This window comes from Canis lupus, chromosome 11 (genome assembly GCF_011100685.1).
Source record: "Canis lupus familiaris isolate Mischka breed German Shepherd chromosome 11, alternate assembly UU_Cfam_GSD_1.0, whole genome shotgun sequence".
In the NCBI taxonomy this organism is placed as follows: Eukaryota; Metazoa; Chordata; class Mammalia; order Carnivora; family Canidae; genus Canis; species Canis lupus.
The window spans coordinates 20,716,273-20,735,530 of record NC_049232.1 but is presented as its reverse complement, the minus strand read 5'-3'; the positions used below and the strand labels follow the sequence as shown (position 1 = coordinate 20,735,530).

General features: G+C 45.1%; 1 protein-coding gene across 2 annotated transcripts in view; it reads right to left on the bottom strand.

Moving 5' to 3' along the window:
- RAD50 (RAD50 double strand break repair protein) overlaps positions 1-19,258 on the bottom strand; it is a 230,072-nt gene that overhangs the window by 187,833 nt on the left and 22,981 nt on the right. For both annotated transcript variants that reach the window (XM_038552121.1, XM_038552122.1), the window contains one exon: positions 1,355-1,395. The gene's annotated coding sequence lies outside the window, so the exon portion shown is untranslated. The remainder of the gene's footprint in view (positions 1-1,354; positions 1,396-19,258) is intronic.

The window sequence follows — 19,258 nt, the reverse complement described above, 5'->3', positions numbered from 1 at the left end:
GTACTTGTCTATGAATTTCCAGGATGTTTCCAGGCTTATGCACAAGTAGAAATACTACTGGCTCACGCCTCATCTGGGTACCCATCTGTTGAGCACTCAACACAGGCCAGACCCTGTGCTGAGGCCTTTAGATGTGTTAATCCCACCCAATTCTCGAAACTTTGCGAGACCTGTGTTATTATGCCCATTTTACTGGCAAGAAGTAGAAGCTTAAGGAGATCACATCACTTGTCTGAGCTCTCACATGGGTTAAGAGACTGACCTGGATTTCAACCCTCCAGCCTGAGTCCCAAGCCACTTGCCTTGCATGTTTGCTGAGCTTTCTACATTTCTTTTTCTTTCTTTTTTTTTTTCACTTAGCAATACATGTAAACATCTTTCTTGCCAATAAATATACACCTAGGATGTGCCAAATTTTAAAGGACCAATTCCTTTTTCTTGGGCTTTTCAACGTTTCTTTCCTTTCTTTTTTTTTCATATTATAAAACAATGCAGTGACAACTATCTTTATACATATATCTTTGCACGATTTTCCTAGGATAAATTCCAGAAAGAGGAATTGCTGGGTCCAAGGCTAAATACATTTTTAACACTTCTTCTCTAATTATGTCAGCAGTACACATCGGTACACAATTGCCCACCTCCATTATTTACTGAGTGTTTTGCTCTCTAAAATTTGGGCTGTGATTTAACACAGAATCAGAGAACCCTGATGCAGGAAGCATTCTATATATCTCTAGATCTAGACCCAAACATCTTTGCTTAAAAAAAAAACAATGTCGGGGATCCCTGGGTGGCACAGGGGTTTGGCGCCTGCCTTTGGCCCAGGGTGCGATCCTGGAGACCCAGGATCGAATCCCACATCGGGCTCCCGGTGCATGGAGCCTGCTTCTCCCTCTGCCTGTGTCTCTGCCTCTCTCTCTCTCTCTGTGTGACTATCATAAATAAAAACAAAAACAAAAACAAAAAAACAATGTCCAGGACCCTGACTTCAGCAGGCCTGATAGAAAACAAGGAAACAAGAGACCAAGGAGAGGCCAGGAAAGCACAGCAGGAGGCCAGCTGTGGACACAACCAACCGGCTTGGAGGAAGTTGTTCTGTTTTCCCAAGGAAAGCACAGTCTTCTTGGGTCTAAAGACCTTGAGGCCACCATGGATGATCCACTGCTCAATACTGAGCTGTCCTCACTGTCCATAGCACCCACAACTCTATCCAGGAATTCAAGACGAGTCCGCTGGACCTTCACTTCATCCAGCTGCCAACACTTTCAACACTCTGGTCTTCCTTGAATACATTCCAAGGCCTTTTAGGTTGGGAAGTCCCAAACTAGACACAGTCTTATTGTTCTCTTACCTTGATGTTGTTTTCTTCCAACAGGTTGCAAACTCTGGCACCTGGAGAAGAAAAGGAAAGTAACTGATTGAGACAGAGCACTGAGGGTAGGTCCTGAGGCGCGCGCGCGCACACACACACACACACACACACACAGCCTGGATGGAAGCTAAGTGGGGCCCCTCATTGGTGGTGGATTCTTCAGAAGCCACTGAGGTGTGAGCTGGCTGCATGCTGGCCCAGGTCAGACGCAGGCACCATGACTTCTACACACAGACATTCTCCGCTTGGGGCGTTTAATTTTCTCACTCAGTCTATTAATGCTCCTATGCTGGCAGGAACCCCAGTGCTTTTGCCACTATGTCTCAAAGCCTTTTATAAACAGTAAGCCATTCTTTTGTGTATTTTGAGTCATACAGCCATTCATCAAGTATTTGTTGAGCCCTGACTATATCAGGCTCTAGAGATACAGCAGTAGACAGAAGAGACAAAAATCCTACCCTCAAGGAACTTGCATTCTACTAGGGGAGACCAACAGCCAGAGAAAGAAAAGGATACAATCTATAGTAGTGAGAAGAGGAAAGTTCCCTGGAGGAAAAAGCAAACAGGAGAAGGGGAAGGGAGTATTGGAGCAGGCATTGAGGAGTATTGAAATTCTAAATAGGGATCCCTGGGTGGCGCAGCGGTTTGGCGCCTGCCTTTGGCCAAGGGCACGATCCTGGAGACCCGGGATTGAGTCCCACGTAGGGCTCCCGGTGCATGGAGCCTGCTTCTCCCTCTGCCTGTGTCTCTGCCTCTCTCTCTCTCTCTCTCTCTCTGTGACTATCATAAATAAATAAATAATTAATTTAAAAAAATTCTAAATAGTATGGCCACGGAATTATGAACAAAGACCTGAAATAAATGAGGGCCTGAACCTTGACATTTAATGCGGAAAAAGCTTTCTAGTGGTGAGAACAGCATGTGCAATGGCCCAGAGGTGAGAGGCTGCCTGACAAAGATCACTGGGGAGGGTGGCGTGGCCAGAGCAGAGTGAGTGAAGAGGGCATAAGGGAGGGGATTAGAGAGGCGGTGGGGCATGCAGGGCACTAAAAGAAGGCCCTTGTATGAACTTGAGCTTTGACTCAGATAGGAGCCACTGGAGAGTTTTACACAGAAGACATGATGTGACTCATATTTTAACAGTATCATTCTGGGGATGCCTGGGTGGCTCCGTTGGTTAAGCATCCAATTCTGGACTTCAGCTCAGGTCATGGTCTCAGGGTAGTGAGACTGAGCCCCGCATTTGGCTCTGGGCTGGGCACAGAGCCTGCTTGGGATTCTCTCCTTTCCTCTCCCTATGCCCCTCTCCTGAGTCTCTTAAAAAAAACAAACCCCAAAACAATATGACTCAGGATGCTGTGTTGGGAATAAATTGGGGAGAACAGGTAGAAGCAGTCAGGAGGCTACTGCAGAAATCCTGGCAAGAGACGATGGTGGCTTGGACTAGAGAGACACCATGGAGGTATTGACATAAGGTCAGATCCTAGAAAGTAGAGCCAGTAGGATTCGTCGATGGATTAGAAGTGGATTTGAAATAAAGAATTCAACTAGGACTCTCAGATTTTTGGCTTGAGCAAATAGGAGACTCAAATTGCCATTATCTGGCTTGCACTATCTCCACGCTGATGGAGCATGTTTGGGGGTAAGACAAGGAACTTAGTTTTGGACATGTTAAGTAGGAGATGCCTTTTAGATGCCCAACTGAAGAGGCCTGTAGGCAGCTGGATATATGAGTTCAGGGAAGATGTCAAGGTTAGAAATGAAGTTCAGCATGTAGCTCTTTAAAGCAATGACACAGGATGAGATCACCAAGGGGCAACTGTCTAAGGGCTGAGACACAGTAAAGGAGACTGAGAAGGAGTAGCAAGTAGAACAAGATGGAAATCAGGAGAAAGGGTTTCAAGGAGGATGGGGCAATCCACTGTGATAGGTCATGACAGGACAAAAAATTCATCACTGGATTTGGCATCTTGGAGTCCCAGGTGACCATGGTCAAGGGCAGATTCAGTGGAATGGTTGGGATGACAACCTGACAGCAACAGGTTCAAAAGAGAAAAGTGGAAGTCATCAGCCTGGGGGACAGAGAGATGGCAGCAGCAGGAGCCTTGGGAGGGAGGGGGGAAGGAATGATCAGATAAATTTCTTCTTTCTGCACTTCACTCCTTTATAAAATGTAGCACACAAAGCTGGCACCTCCACAACATGTGTCAGTGGCAGCCATGGTTACCAAGTTGAACTGCATTCCCCAGGTTGCTGAGCTTCATCCAGCTTCTGGCCCATGAGCCAACTACCTGCTTGTTTCTAGACTCCCATGAAGTAATTCCCATTTTCTCACAGTCCCTTGTAGCCAGAGGGAACAGGATAGGCAATGTTTCGCTCTCATGGAGCTTGCCTTGTGAAGGAGACAATCGCCCAACAGACAGACGTGCAGAGAGGTCATTTCAGGTGCCAACAAATGAAGTGAAGATAATAAAATGGGGTGAGAAGGGGAGAAAAGTGTTGGTGGGGTGGGGCCTCCTTCAGCCAGACTGTGTGGTCAGATGGCCTCTCTGGGAGATGGTGCCTAGGTAATTCTTCTCACACTGGCCCCTGCCCCACTACTCTTGGGCTTTCAAATGTCCCAGAGCTGCCTGGGGTCTGTGGTCAACTAAGTATAGGGCCAAAAGGAGACATTCTCTTCCTCTTCTCTCTTTAATGTATACTGTGGAATACTCCATGATTACAAAAGACATGCATTTTCACTGAAGGAATTGGAAAATATATTGAAAAGAGGAGGAAAAAAAGTCACTTACAATTCTACTACTCAGAGATGCCTACTGCTCACACTTGTATGCATCCTTGTAGACATTTTTGCTATGCATATAAACACATAGTTTTTAAAGACGGAGATTGGCTTGGGGTGCCTCAGTGGCTCGGTCAGTTGAGTATCCAACTTGATTTTGGCCCAGGTTATGATCTCAGGATCACAGTGGATCCTTGGGGGGGTCAGGGTCTACACCCAGTGGGGAGCCTGCTTTTCTCCTTCCACCCCTTCCGGAGGTCACATGCGCTCGAGAGCTTTCTCTCTCTCATAAATAAATAAATAAATAAATAAATCTTAAAAAGAAGAGACCATGTTGTCCATTCTGTTCTGTGTACACTGTTTTAGTCTTGAATTTTGACTAAATCTATTATAAGCACACTTCTGATGCCATTTAATTTTCTTCCACATACCAATTTTAATGGCTGCACAGTATTCTACTGTGAATGCATACTTTTACCATACTTTATTTAATCCCAAGAACATTGGCCATTTAGATTGTTTCCAAGTGAGTGACACTAGGAGTAAATGCTATAATAAACAAACCTGCATTTTTTTCTTTCTTAGTGGAGTAGGTTTGCAAATCCCTGATTGTTTTCTTGGGTTCAAGACAAAGCATCCCTGCCCAGCAGGAGTGTCGTGGGTCTCATGGCATCAAGAAGCAGCCTGAGGCTGAGGGCAGTGGAAGGGCAGAGCTGTGCCTTGTACCAAGGAGCCAGAGTTCACTCAGATGCCAGAGGCTGATTTTATCCTCAGATACACCCTGGTCCTGAGTTTTCCTCCCTTGAGGCCTAAACAATAGGAAAACAGTAGGCCCTTTTCTTAAACCCAGTGAAATCCAAAGGGATTCCCCACCTGAGCCAGGAAGAGGGTGTCTCCCTCTGACAGGAGCAAAAAGAGCACTCCCTTCTTCCTTTGAAATCCCCTTGAGGAAGCTGCCTCTTCCATCCCTCCTTGGGGAAAATATCCAAGTGGTGAGGCATTCAGCCTTTTTCAGGGCAGGGCTACCAGGGAGGGTTTGGGCACAGAGGGTTCTACAGAAATGGCAGCTCCTCTCCTATCTCTGATCCAGCCATGCTCCTGCATCCCTGAATTCCCCAGAAGGCTGGTAGGGGCAGTCTGTGCCCCAAATGAGAGGAGTGTCCTGGGGAGTAGTGAGTTCTGGGGTGAGGTGGGAAAAGCACAAGCCCAGGAGGCCAGAATCACAGCACATTCTGGCACATTCCAGTCTCATTTTGGGCAAGTGACTTCACCTATGGAACACAAGCTCTAGAAGCAGGACACTTGGATCTGTTTTGCATAGTTATATCTGCAACATTTAGCATGTAGTAGATGCTCAATAAATACTGTGCTCCATTATCTTTTCTAACCCTCAATTTGCTTATCTGTAAAATGGGGATGATAAAACCAATATCATAGGTTCATTGTGAGGACTAAATAAAACATGGGTAAAATATTTAACATAATGTCTGGTGTTCAACAAACACCACTTCAAAGCCCTAGAAAGTTGCTTTCATGCCCCACACCCCATGGCATGGACAGGATGCTCTGCAATTTCCTCTTATTAGATAGAATTAGTTTGCCTCCACTCTGCTCATTATTTGCAACCCAAACAAGCCTCTGGTCTGGCACATATCACACAGTGTGTATGGTTGTCTAATTCCCTTGTTAGGCTTCAAGGCAGTTTAAGGACAAGAATTTTCTTTCTGTATCCTCTGTGTCGCTGAACAATACTATGAAGTAACCAAGATCATTGTCACCATTCTACAGAAAAGAAAACTGAGGTTCAGAAAGGTTAGGTGCTTTGCCCTGGTCACATAGCAAGGGAGTGGCAGAGCAAGATCTAAATCTGCTTCTGATTTCTGGGTCCCCACTCTCTTTTAGAGGAATCTTTGGCAAATGGGATTGGGGAGGTGGCAGTGGGTGAAGAGGAAGCAAGTCAGTTTCAATATCTCTGAGGGAAAAGACAGGCAGGACTCCAAGTAAAAGGAGGTCCTTAGGAAGTCAGCAGGGCACTGACTGTCACCTGAGCCCTGTCTCATCTTCCTGTGGATAATCATGTATACAGTAGCTATAATCCCCAGAGACCCATGATTTGACTGGTCTGGGGCAGGCTGATGCAAATAAAGAAGTCCCTAGGCTCCCTTTATCAATGTGGAGCCCAGCCAGCAAGGGGACTTGGGTTTCCTCAGGTCAGAGTTGGTGATGGCCCCAGCAATAGCGGGAGTGGTTGTTGGGCACCTGCTCAGAACTGCCCTATCCCCAGGTATGGGACAGGTAGAGCTTCCCACCAGATCAAAAGCATCTTGATTTACTTATCTCTGTGACCCCAGGATCCTGCTGAATGGTGACAGCCTCCAACCTCCAGCACTGGGGAGTGAGGAAGAGGAGGAAGCTAGACCTAGACCAGGGATGTGAAGGGAAAAGAGACCAGAAAGAAGGGTTTTTAAGGATTTTATTTATTTATGTATTTGAAAGAGAGAGAAACAGAGAATGATAATGCATGCATGAGGTGGGGGTGGGGCAGAGGGAGAGAGAGAAGCAGGCTCCCCGAAGAGCCAGGAGCCCAATGTAGGGCTCAATCTCAGGAGCCTTAGATCATGACCTGTCGCTTCACCCAGTGGGCCACCCAGGCACCCCTAAGAAGAAGGGTTTTTAATGACCAGGAATGCCCTCTGTGTCCCTCCTCCCTATTAAATTATGTGTTTCTGGAGGGCAGGTTGGTGGCTGATTCATCTGTGTCTCTACCACACCCAGTAGATTTCTTTGCAGAGAGTTGGTACTCATTGTAGCTTATTGGAGGTATAACTGGAAGCCAGTATCCAGGATGCCATCTGCTTTTCATACCTGGGTCATCCAGGAAAGGGCCTGTCCTGATGGTCTGATGTCTTGACCAAGACAATCCCAGGGAGGGGCAGAGACTGTTAACCTGAGGCATTCAGAGTTGACCTCTGTCCCCAAGCTCCACCCAAGTGACTATCTCTCCCTTCCTTAGCCAAAGAGAGCTCTTTTGGGGGAAATCTCCAGGATCCAGGTGATAGAAATGGACTGGGTATGTGGTGTAACACCTTTGTCCTTGGGAACCTAAGAGGGCTCTGGGCCACGAGAAAGAAAAGTCTAGAGCAATTATCTCTTTATTGAGAGAGTAAAACTGCTGCTTTTGCCTGAACGGTCAGATCAGTAGATTCTTTTTGCACCTGCCATCCCCACAACATGCACGTACCGCACAGCTACAAATAATCTTGATGTTGCATATTTAAAACGACGCCTTTTTACATCCAGATGGCCAAGAGGCACACGAAAAGATGCTTAACGTCATTCATCATCAGGGAAATGCAAATCAAAACTACAATGAGATATCACCTGACACCTGTCAGAATGGCTAAAATAAAAAACACGAGAAACAAGTGTTGGCGAGGATGTGGGGAAAAAGGAACCCTTGTGCTCTGTTGGTGAGAATGCAAACTGGTACAGCCACTATGGTTCTTCAAAAAGTTGAAAATAGAACTATAGCACAATCCAGTAATCACACTAGTGAGTATTTACCCCCAAAATACAAAAACACTAATTTGAAGGAATATATGCACCCTACATTTATAGCAGCATTATTGATAATAATTGAATGACAGAAGTAGCCCAAGTGTCCATGGATAGATGGATGGAAAAAGGAGATGTGATATGAATATCATTCAGCCATAAAAAAATGAAATCTGCCATTTGTAACATCATGGATAGAGCTAGAGAGTATAACACTAAGTGAAATAAGTTAGAGAAAGACAAATACCACAATTTCACTCATAGGTGGAATTTAAAAAACAAAACAAATGAGCAAAGGAAAAAACAAAAAGAGAGAAACAAACCAAGAAACAGACTCTTAGCTCTAGAGAACAAACTGATGGTCACCAGAGGGGAAGTCGTGGGGGGGGGGGGGCATGGATAGGTGAAATAGGTAAAGAGGATGAAGAGTACACTTATCATCATGAGCACTGAGCAATGTACAGAATTGCTGAATCACTATGTTGTATACCTGAAACTGATACAACACTGTATGTTAATTATACTGGAATTAAATTAAAAAATTAAAATTAAAAATAAACTGATGCCTAAAATGCTTGTGTGCCCATCAGCATGAGTGGAGTCCTCCTCTGCAGATGTGCTGTGTGCAGAGCTTGTCTCTACAAGGCCAAATGCAGTATGCATTTCTCACCTGCATACCTGGACAGCTTTAAGCTTCAGGCTGAGTGGGGATATCCCAGAGAACAGCCATTACTCATGTCCTTCCATGTGGCCTTAAGTTAAATCTATAGAATTATGTCTAAATTCCTCAGACAGCCTTCAGGTCACGGGCCAGGACACCTGTCCACACCCCCCTCCCATCTTGCCGTTGGCTTACCTCACACTGTGGCTCAGGTGAGATGCAATTGGCTGGACTAGCTGTGTTTTCACAAGGCCTCCAGGCAATTCTGACGTGCACTAACTAGTACTCAGAAACCACGTGGTTATGAGGCTCCCTTGCTGAGCCTGGGCTGCCCTTCTCAGGCCTCTTCTGCCTCACTATCCCTCTCAGGAAGCCCTCCTCGTCCCCTGAGCACCTGTGAGCATCCCTTCCCAGAACACACAGCTCCTCCTCCATTCCACTCCCCATTCTGGTACAAAGGCTTCCTTTCTGCTCCTCTTCACAGCACATAGGTTCTCCTTCATTTTATGGGTGAACTGTGAGCATTTGTTAACTGCCTCCCAGATGGATTCCACTCTAATGCACACATGAATGTGACTCTGAAGGCACCTTCAGGAGTGAGGGCCTCACTTTGCTCCCTGTCAACAAAAATCAACTGAGGGCCTGCCAGCTGTGGCAGGAATTGAGCAACTGTGCCAGGCACTGGGGCTGGTTCAGTGATGAAAGGTGTGGTCCCATCCTTCAGGAGCACAGAATCACACAATATGCACTTTGTTTGTATCTAGCTTCTTTTGCTCAACATGTCTGTGAGATTCACCTATGTTGTTCTGTGTCATCACAGTATGCTTTTTAAAAAATTGCTGTGGGGGATCCTTGGGTGGCTCAGCAGTTTGGTGCTTGCCTTTGGCCCGGGGCGTGATCCTAGAGTCCCGAGATCAAGTCCCACATCGGGCTCCCTGCATGGAGCCTGCTTCTCCTCTGTCTGTATCTCTGCCTCTCTCTCTCTCTCTCTCTCTGTGTGTCTCTCATGAATAAATAAAAAAATATCATTGCTGTGGTGTATTCCGCTGCACAGATATGACACAATTCACCTATCCATTCTATTACTAATGGACATTTGTCTGTTTCCAGTTTGGGATTTCTATGAATAAAAACACTACCAACATTGGTGGACATGTGAACTCACTCTTCTTGAGTATACACCAGAAGTGGAATTGATGGCTATGAAATGGGCATAATCTTACGTTTAGTAGGTACTGCTGAACATTTTTCCAAGGTTATTATACCACTTGGCACTTCTGCCAGCAGTGTGTGAGGGTTTGGCAGCTTTGGCATTATCGATTTTTTAAGTCTTAGTCCTTTGGGTGTGTGTACAGTAAGTTTCAATTCGTTTATTGGCTAACAGGTACCCACTTTTATTTTTTTTATGATAGGCAGAGAGAGAGAGAGAAGCAGACACAGGAGGAGGGAGAAGCAGGCTCCATGCCGGGAGCCTGAGTGGGACTCGAACCCGGGACTCCAGGATCGCGCCCTGGGCCAAAGGCAGGCGCTAAACCGCTGAGCCACCCAGGGATCCCCAGATACCCACTTTTTAAAAAGATTTTATTTATTTATTCATGAGAGACACAGAGAGAGAGGCAGAGACATAGGCAGAGGGAGAAGCAGGCTCCATGCAGGGAGCTTGATCTGGGACTCGATCCCCGGACTCTGAGATCATAACCTGAGCTGAAGGCAGACGCTCAACCACGGAACCACCCAGATGACCTTAGATATCCACTTTTAAGATGTGCCAATCAAGACTTTTACCTGTTTTGGGGTGCCTGGGTGGCTCAGTTGGTTGAGCGGCTGACTCTTGGTTTCAGCTCAGGTCATGATCTCAGGGGTAGTGAGATGGAGCCCCACGGTCCAGCTGCTCGGCAGGGAGTCTGCACTAGATTCTCTCCCTCTGACCTTCCCCAACTCCTGTGTGCATGCATGCGCTTGCTCTCCTTCTCTGTCTCTCAAATAAATAAATAAATAAATAAATAAATAAATAAATAAATCTTTAAAAAAAGGACTTTTGCCTATTTTGTCTTTTTTCTTATTGACCTGCAGGAGTTCTTTGTACATTCTAAATATAAATCCTCTGTCGAGTACATTACTGAAAATATCAGTCTGTGACTTACCTTTTCACTCCTTTCAGTGGTAACTTGCGATGAAGAGATGTTCATGAAAGGTCAATTTATCTATATTTTCTTTTTTTTTTTTTTAATTTTTATTTATTTATGATAGGCACACAGTGAGAGAGAGAGAGGCAGAGACACAGGCAGAGAGAGAAGCAGGCTCCATGCACCGGGAGCCTGACGTGGGATTCGATCCCGGATCTCCAGGATCACGCCCTGGGCCAAAGGCAGGCGCCAAACCGCTGCGCCACCCAGGGATCCCAATTTATCTATATTTTCATCTGTGACTAGTATTTTTTTGGTAGCCTATTTAAGAGATCTTTATTTTAATATTAAGAAATCCAGTGGACACAGAAATAATGACAAAAATCACCAATACTAGTAAACAGAAAGAAGTAATGGATAAAGTCTGACAGTGAGTGTGGGAAAAGCACTGGCTCTGCTCACGAGGGTGTGCCTGCTTGAGTGTGATGTGCAAAGCCTGGGCTTTGTTCTGGAGTGGGGTGGAGGTGAAAGGGGAGTCTCTGATCAGTTCAATGAACGTGTGCTGGTATCCAGGTTGGATGGGGTGCTGTGCCGGGTGCTGAGGATGGCTCTGTGGGGACAGGGAGACCCTGAATGACTGACTCAGGAGAAGGACTGCCTCTTTTCATTTGTGTTAAACTGGGTTCAGCCCCCCAAACTCTGCAGGCTCCCCCTAATCCAGGCCCTGCACCTCCTCTTCTGTGCCAGAGCCTGCAAAGACAAAAGTGTTGACACTTGTCCAGCTGGCTCAAGAAGGGGAAATTCTCCCTCCCTGAGTCACCACAGGCAGAAGGCGCTTCACATAACAAGCACGGGACTACAAATGATCACTATGCTTGTTTCACTATGCTGCATCACTTCCAAAATCCCCGATGATGCTTTCGAATGAAGTCTGGGTCCAAAAACTTTCCCCATGTTTCCCCCAGTTTGAATAGAACAATACCCAGGGAATCACAAGCTGACTTGTGAAATTGACTTCCCCAAAGAAAAGAAAACAGATATGTAGTCCAGAGTGGTCAAGCCCCCACTTCTTTTGCCAGGGGGAGGGGTAAGGGGTGGGAGTAGAAGGCTAGTGGCTCCTGTCACCTTGCCAAGAGGACCCCAACCCAACAGATGGACATAAGCCTCCTTCTGTCTCCTCCAGCAGAAAGCCAGCTCTGGAGTCCCTGGGACATCTTTCTCCCCATCCAGCTTAATGGAGATGTACTGCACATGGCCTTGAGAGCTCAGAGATATGGTGCACAAGTCCCCAACATCATTAGCTGACGGAAGCATACCTTCTCTCTAGGGCAGGGCAGTGACCACAGCTGGGTGACAGACATCCATTTCTAACATGTTCACATTAGTAGCTTTGGGGAAAACCACAAGTGATCTCAGGTCCCTCACTTGCGCCTGTTCCCCGGCCCCTCCCCACCACCCATTTACCATCCTCTCACAAAATTCAAGATCTCCAGGGCAGGGTCAGTAGAAGGATCCTTGAAACTCACAACGGTATGTAAAATTCTGGATGTTCGTCCATCTATTTCCTTTGATTCTGGAAGGGGTGTGTGACCTCAAAAAGGCTTAGAACCACTGAACCAGGACCTCTTTAAGTAGAATGCATCAGTTCGATAAAGTTAATTTGCATTAATGAGTTATGCATCTTCAGCTAAGTGCACTTCCAAAATAACACCTGGGGAAGAAGAATCCTTAACTGAAAATAGATTTCTAATGGCAAATATGAGGTCCAGTTGAAATTTGAACGGGGGTGGGGGGAGGATGACAATGAAGCAGGAGGACCTTCTTGTTTCCTTTAAGCCACTACCACTAGTGCATAAAACCAGTTTAAAAAAAAAAAAAAAAAAAACAGTTTTTCTCTCTAGAAACTTTTCAGAGGCTATGGGGAAGGGGGAGTGGAGAGTAAGAGAACAGGAGTTGGTGACTAGGATGTGCCCAAAGACACAAGCATTTCTCAGATGGATCCCAGCCCCTCAGGTCTCAGAGGCTGCCAAAACCTTAACAAAGAAGAGAAGATTCCCACCCTGACTTGGGGGCCCAGGAACCCTGCTTCTATCATCATACCAGATCTCAAATGGGCAGAAAGTGTCTGGAGCACGCATCTCCCCCCTGCAGGGACCACGTCCCCAGAAGCCCTATGTCTGCCACATCCTGGGCCCCCATGCTCCACTGGTGACAAGACACAGCTGCTCTTACAAGGAACAATCTGAAGAGCCAGCTCTTGCTCCTCTGGTCTTTCACTGAGCTTTCAGACTTAGCCAGGGCCTGCCCCCACTGCAGTCAGGAGGAAGTGATTCTGTAAGGTATCCCAGGGACTCCCAGGGCTGGCTCAGACAGCAGACTGTTAAATAAGTGGGATTTTTTCCAGTGTTTTCAGAAACTGTTGTTTAAAAAAACATATATAACCATCCAAACTATTTACGTAACCCTTGGGAAGTCTCCACAGATATGGCTTCCAATTTGTAATCATGGCCAGGACTTAAAAAATCAAGTAGAGGGACAGTCACAATTGGAGAGGCTGTCACGTTAAAGTTCTGTGCTTTTGTAAGCCAGTTCAATATTTTATTCTACTTTGAGAAGTTTCTTTTCATGCACTTTCCCCCTTTTCTGGTTTTCTTTTCTTTCATTGTCTGCTGCTGTGCACCAAACACTCCTAACAGTTTCTGGGAACATCAGAACTGTCACCCGGGAGACCAGAATCAGCCCAGAACTCAGGTTTGTAGGGGTGTTTAGAAAGACTATGCTGGAATGCATTTAAAAGCCTAGGAATATTCTATTCTCATTGATATTCCATGCTTACCAGGCTCAATACAGCTCTCTTCTCCCCTCTCCAGACACTTGCAGAGTCTACTCTGTGTCTGGGTTGTCCTCCCTGGAGGTAGGCATCAGATTTCTTGGTTCAACTCTCAGGGGTTCAGCTCTCTGGATCCGTGCTGACCTAATCCATAGGGTCCCTAAACCGCAGATTCTGATTACACAAAGCTCATGGGAGGGATGATGATCTGGGCTTCTTTCTAGAATCACCCTGGTGTCTCCACTACTCAGTGCCCATCATCCAACTAGAATCTGGCTTTCATAGGAAAACATCCTTTTTTCTTTTTCTTTTTTTTAATTAGAAAGACTATTCTTCTTAGGATTAAAGAAGTGGTTTGGATCATGGACTTTACTGGTAAAAAAAAAAAATTTGATGAGAACTATGCCTTCACCAAATGTACTATTTGATACCACTTGAGGGGAGAGGGTGGATTCAACAAGCTCTGAAGATAAGCCTGTGAACACAGAGATAAGAACCTTGGGCTTACAACGGGCTTCCTAACACCACAAAGCTCTAAGAATTCATAACCACTGCAAATCAACACCAACAGCCAAGACCTCAGCCTAGAACCTCTTTGCTGATACTTGCACTGAACACACTACTAGAGAAGGCAGAGGCACATGGCTCTCACTCTGATAAGAAAACCCTAGGGTGTCCTCTGAGGACCCCACAGTTTGGAGAAGCTGAGGAGAGAATAGAGGGTGTGGCCACCCCAGCCCCAGCCTCCTTTAGCGAAGGGATAGTGGCTAAGGGACATCTAAAGGAGGGTAGTGAGTCTGGGCCAGGAGTTCTTTCTCTTCTCTCTGCCCACCCTCATCCCTACCAAGCTCTGATGTCGGCCCAACTGTGGCCGCTCCAGAGATCTTCAGCCATTTCCCACAGGTCCCCTCCCATTGGAGTTCTTTAATTGGTGGATGTGGGAAAGAGAAAGAGGAAAAATATTTCCATCCCTCCCAATCCCATCACTCCACAAAAACCCAATCAAAAAATAATTATTCATCTGACTGGGAGATCTCATCCCAGGTCTTAATAATTGTTCTTCTTATGCCCATAAGGAGAATGAGTGGTGAAGAAATGCAAAATCCCAACTCCTAAAGATGTGGTTGAAAAAGGGAAGCCCCCCAAAAGTTCCCATCTGCTGACCAGAGGCAATAAAATGATGACTTAAAAAAATTTGGGGTCTTTCCAAATCATGGCAGAATGTATGAACAGAGGAAGATGTGCTCTAGTTTTGAAACTCTGACCTGGTACCAAGATAGGTGATGCCCAATGACAGTACACACCCTCTCCCCAAGACCTTCTGCCCACCTTCCCTGTCCATGTGAGGCCCAAGCAATTCAACATTTATTGACCACTGACTGTGTGCTTTCAACCCTTCCAGGAGGTGGAGCTCCACAGCTTCTAGGTGCCATGAGAGGGGCAGGTGAACAACTCAGCCAACATTTGCTGTGCTGTGTTTTGAGGTTCGAGGGGACAAGATTCTGAGAAAAGATTAGCTAAGAACACTCCAAGTCTATGAACCTACAAATAGCACCATAGATGCAAGGAACAATTAATTTTGCATGGTGGGATCAGGGAAGGTGACCCAGAGAGGTGACATTTAAGTTGGGCTTTGAAAACACATGAGGATTTTGATGGGAATAACTGGGGAGGAGTGGCACACCAGGCAGAAAGAACTGGGTGAGCAAAGGTCAGGGTTACAGACAGTTGGTTGTGGGGGGTATGGCAGGTAGTCAGGCCAGTGGTGCCAGAGCATGGGGTCTTGGAGCAAGAGGTAAAAGGCAGGCTGTGGTTCATGACAGGCACGGACAAGAGCCATTGAGAAAAGCTGCTACACAGAGTGACAGCTTGCAACTTCAGGATCTGCCAAACCATTCAGGTCAAGGTCACTTTCTCTCCTGGGAAACCTCTAGCTAATGGCAGATGATGGCAGGGTGTTAGAGCTTGTCTGTTTCTACCCAGAGTGACTGCTTTCATGGGAAATCTTTGCAGTGGAGCCCCCAACTGGGCTGGCGGAGACAATCTCCACGTTGCATCACAGTCAGAGGATCTTAGACCTCTACTGCAGTTTGTCTGCCTACTTCTGCCCCCTTCTCTTTATCTTTCACAAGTGGTACCCCCATAAGTCCCCTGCACTCCAGATTCCATCTGGGTGTGTGCCTCTGAGAGGACCGAACTGGTTGGTCTCTGGATGAATGCCCAGTGTCCGGGCTCTGTCTTACTGGCAAGGAGGAGCCATCGGGATTTCTTCAACAGGGGAAGGTGCGGTCAGATCTGAGTGTCACAAAAGTAATCCAGCAACAGAGTGAGGAGCCAACCACTGGGGCAGAGGTGGAGTGGTATGGTGTAAGGACCATTTAAACGGATGCTGCATTTATTGGTACCAGGTTTTGGCAGCCTGTGTAATTTACTATGTACCCTTTCAGTCAACAGTCTCAATCTTAGAAATCTGATAGGAACCTTGGCACAAATGCATAAAAGTGTAAGGATGAGGATGTTTATAGCGGCCTCACATATAGTTACAGGACATTGGAAACTCCATGTTCATCACAGGAGGGAAGAGGAAATAATGGTGCATCCATGCAGTGAACAATCCCAAACAGCCTTTGAAACTAGGCAGTAGGTCCCTCTGTACTATCTTAGAAAGAGGTACACAGTATATTGCTATTTTTATTTTTATTTTTATATTGCTATTTTTAAAAGGCCAGCTGCTGAACAAATATATAGCATGATGGAATTTTCATGAACAACATTGTGCACATGTGTGTCTTTTGTTTGTTTTATAAGTAAATCCAGAAAGAGATACTTCCACTGTTATTAGAGGTTACTCCTTGAGGTAATAGGGATTTTGCTTTTTACTCTATGCATTTTTAAAAATTGAAGTAGAGTTGACAAACAACATTACATTAGTTTCAGGTACACAACACAATAGCTCAGTAACTCTCCATGTTATGCTACATTCACCTTAAGTGTAGTTACCATCTGTCATCATCATACAAGGCTATATTTTGTGTTTTTATAAAGTAGCAGTAAGAGAGAGTTTCTAGCTTTTATTTTTTATTGTGTTTGGGGATTTTCTGTATTTCCTGATTTTTTAGATGATGCCCATGTTTCATTTCTCTTATCAGAAAACAAAATTTTAGTTAAAAAAGCTCCACGTCTACTTAGAAAAAGATTTTTAAAAATTCTTCATATTGCCTTTCAAGAGAACAAATAATTTTTAAAAATGAGATATTCAGGAAATCTGTCAATGGCCTGGTCTGGGTAAATAGGAATTTAAAATGAGCTGGAATAAAGCTGAACACAGGATGGTGAAGACAGAAGTCCCCAAAGAAGCTCAAAGTCTATCTTTTGGTGGCAGGCAGGAAACCTACAGGAGAGAGTGGGGAAAAGCACAGGAGTGAGCATATGTGCTGAGTGCACTGACTTTCAGGAGGCTCAGGCCAGGACAGGTAGTGTATCCGAGAGGTGACACTGGCTCCTGTCTGTCCTACAGCTCAGGAGACTATTTGGGTTTAGAAACTCATGACCTACAAGAGATTCAAAGCTCACCAAAGGCACTCACCAATGGATAAAATGTTAAGTATAAACAGTGAATCATAAAAAAAAGGAAAATATTTGTGGATATTTATCTGATCTGAATGGAGAAGGGCTTTAAATATGCGAGCAAATCACATTTTAAAACTCTAGAAATTGGGATCCCTGGGTGGCACAGCGGTTTGGTGCCTGCCTTTGGCCCAGGGCACGATCCTGGAGACCTAGGATCGAATCCCACGTCAGGCTCCCGGTGCATGGAGCCTGCTTCTCCCTCTGCCTGTGTCTCTGCCTCTCTCTCTCTCTCTCACTGTGTGCCTATCATAAATAAAAAAAAAAAGTTAAAAAAAAAATAAAACTCTAGAAATTTTAACATAAAAAAACCTATGCTTTAAGAATAAAACTCATCTACAACATCAAAAAGCAAGCAAAAATGGGGAGAATAATAATTACATTTACAGAGAAAATATCCTTCCTATGTAAAGAACACTGATCAGTAATGAAAAAAAAGATGCTCCAGAAGAAAAACAGAACATTTTGTATTAGTTAGAATTTAGTTCAGTTACGTATAACAGAAAAGAACACTGGCTTAAACAAATATGGGAGTGTATTTCTTTCTCTCTCTCTCTCTCTCTCTCACACACACACACACACACACACACACACACACATACACACACACCCAGAGGTATCAGTCCAGGGCTGGTATGGTGGCTGCAGAAGTCATTAGGGACCTATTCTTCTTCTAACTCATTCTGCCCCATCCCTAGGGCACACTTCTCACAGTCCATGTTAGTTGCTTGAGCCCTAGTCATTGTGCTCTCATTTATTTTTTTTTAAAGATTTTATTTATTTATTTATTAGTGACAAAGATTTTATTTATTTATTAGTGACATACACACAGAGAGAGGCAGAAACATAGGCAGAGGGAGAAGCAGGCTCCATGCAGGTAGCCCGATATGGGACTCGATTCCAGGACCCTGGGATCATGCCCTGAGCCGAAGGCAGTTCAACCACTGGACCACCCAGGTATCCCCATTGTGTTCTTATTTAAGAAAGCAGGCTGGAGAAAGGGAGATGGAGTAGAAGACACACCCCTCTCCTTTTTGGGTGACTTCCTAGAAGTCTCATATGATATTTTCACTTATATCTCACTAGCCAGAACTTAGTAACATGGCTATACCTAGCCACAAGGAAGCCCAGAACACTATTTTTTAGTTGGCTGGCAAAGGGCTCAGCTAAAAACAAAACTGGGTTTGTTATGAAGAAAGAAGGGGAGAATGGATATTGGAAAGCAATTGGCACGTTCTAGCATACATGTGAAGAGAATTAACAAAATAAATACAAATGTAAAGGATTTTTAAAGAGCCAAACTTACAATAATCAAATAAATGTAAAGTAGCCATCTTATGGTTTTGTCCAGCTATGATCTTGAAGGACTGGCCAGATGAGCCACTGAGGGGACAGCCAGGAAGTGATGTCCTTATAACAACCTCCATACAGCTGCCCATGGAGAGAGTTTCAGGGTAAAGGCCCTCCCACCTACTGAATGGTGCCTGGCCCTTCTCCCCAGTCTCCCTCCAGCCCAAGTGATGTCAGATTCTGTAAATGCTAGGGAGTGGAGAAAATTCTTCACCCAGGGATTCTCTAACTAAGCTATGGCTACAATTAAATTTTAGGTGTTTTTGAAAGTTCCTTAAAAAGTAATATCCTCATGCAAACTGAATCAGCAGTTTCAGAACTAAAAAAAACCTCTGCCCTGTGCTTGGGGTGTTACAAACTAAGCGTGAAAACTGACCACTAAAATAAAAACCAGTATTGGGGAGAATTAAGCAACCCCGAGTTAACTCTTTTGGTAAATTCAGAACTATACTTCCAGCCCCAGAGGATTGTAGTGTCAATGCTGCCATCCCTCAGAACACACAGAAGACGTGGCCAGTGTGAAGCCTAAAGGCTTCTGAAGTTCTTAAGCCTATTTTTAATCATTACTATGCCTTTCTCCATTGCAGACTGTCCTTCTCACTATTTACCAGAAAACCTGCCTTTAGCACTTCTAATTTTTGCTTGTTTTAAATGGTTGTGGACTGGGAAACAAGATAAAATAATAAGCAGATATTTAGTGGCGTCTGGGGAGATGGTCTCCGGTGCATGGGAAGCAATGGGGACGTAATGACTAAATGTACACATCCTTAGTTGCATGTATCAGGAACACCTGCATTTGAGTCTTAGTTATACCCTTTACTCTGTATGCCCTTGGACAAATTATTAAACTTCTCTGAGCCTCACCTTCCTTGTCTTGCAATGGGGTGAATACAAAGTTTATTATACTGTCAAGGTCCTAAAGGAAACAGATGGCCTACTCAGCCTAGAAAGG